The sequence below is a fragment of the Haliaeetus leucocephalus genome, unplaced genomic scaffold (assembly GCF_000737465.1).
Source record: "Haliaeetus leucocephalus isolate CR32 unplaced genomic scaffold, Haliaeetus_leucocephalus-4.0 Scaffold577, whole genome shotgun sequence".
NCBI lineage: Eukaryota > Metazoa > Chordata > Aves > Accipitriformes > Accipitridae > Haliaeetus > Haliaeetus leucocephalus.
The window spans coordinates 1,368,784-1,369,879 of record NW_010973013.1 but is presented as its reverse complement, the minus strand read 5'-3'; the positions used below and the strand labels follow the sequence as shown (position 1 = coordinate 1,369,879).

At 57.1% G+C, this 1,096-nt stretch overlaps 1 protein-coding gene across 10 annotated transcripts in view; it reads right to left on the bottom strand.

Moving 5' to 3' along the window:
- Window positions 1-1,096, bottom strand: part of H3F3A (H3 histone, family 3A) — a 9,337-nt gene that overhangs the window by 5,371 nt on the left and 2,870 nt on the right. The window contains exon 1 of one of the 10 annotated variants that reach the window (XM_010577727.1): window positions 266-284. The exons of 8 other annotated variants lie outside the window; for them this stretch is intronic. The gene's annotated coding sequence lies outside the window, so the exon portion shown is untranslated. Of the gene's footprint in view, window positions 1-154; window positions 174-265; window positions 285-1,096 lie in introns of those variants that run through there. One more of the 10 variants, XM_010577728.1, reaches the window with a different exon arrangement.

Sequence of the window (1,096 nt, the reverse complement as noted above, 5' to 3'; positions counted from 1 at the left end):
CGGCGGGGCGAGCCGTTAGCCTCGGAGCCCGCGGCCGCCTAACGCCTCCGATCGCCAACGGGTTAAAAAAAAAAAAATAAGAAAAAATTTTAAAAAAATCAGAAATTAAACGCCTGCCGATGGCGAAATATTAAAATACAGGTTTTTTGCCCACGAATTCAATAGTGAGGCGGCGGCGACTGAAGACGAGCAAGCCGCCCGCCAAGCAGGCGCGGAGAAGCGCCTGCCGCCTCCAACCCCCCCCCCCCCCCCGGCCGCCCGTCACCTGCGAACTGTTTGCAAAATAACCGCCCGGCAAACATCGGGGGGCTGGCACCCGACCCGCCGCTTCCACCCGACGAAAACCTCCTCCGAAACTGCGGAGCGGCTGAAAGCGGAGGAGCGGCCCCCGCCAGCCCTCCGCCGGGCAGCCCGGCCCTCGCCGCCGCCCGCCTGCGCTCCCCGACCCACGGCAACGGCAGGCAAATCGGCGTTTACGGCGCAAAAGGGAAAGGGTCCGGATAAAGTGCGAGAAAGCAACAAACTTTTTTTTTTTTTTGGGGGGGGGGGGGGGTTTTTGGGTGCCGTCTTTCTCTTTCTGTGTAACTGCTTCCCCAAAGCTGCCTGGCTCCCAAGCGCCTCTCACAGGCAAACTCATCTCCCAGACCCAGAACAAAATGGAAACAATCACGAAATGCAGCCCTAGTCCTTTTGCAAAGGAGGAAAAAATAAATTGCAAAAAATAACGCCGAAAAAATCGCAAGGAACTCCAAACCATGTGGGTGCAGATGAAGGGGGAGGCAGCGGAAAAGTTTGCGCTCGAAAACCAAAAAATCGCTTTGGGTTTGGGTCGTTCCTTCGGCGGATTTCTTTCCCTTTTTATTGTTTTTTATGCAATAGGAAAAAAAATATGGTCGGTGACCAGAGAAAAGAGACAAGATGGTGAAGCTGAGCAACAACTGTGGGGAGCAGGGGAAGGAAGGCAGGAGAGTTACCCTGGGCTGGCGAGCGGCTCCTCTTTGCGGCCGCTTCCCAGCCCCGATCCGGGGGGATGTCGGGCTGAGGAGGCAGCTAAGGGGCCGGGGAGGCTGCTGGTGGGGGTCTGGAGCGGGGGCGA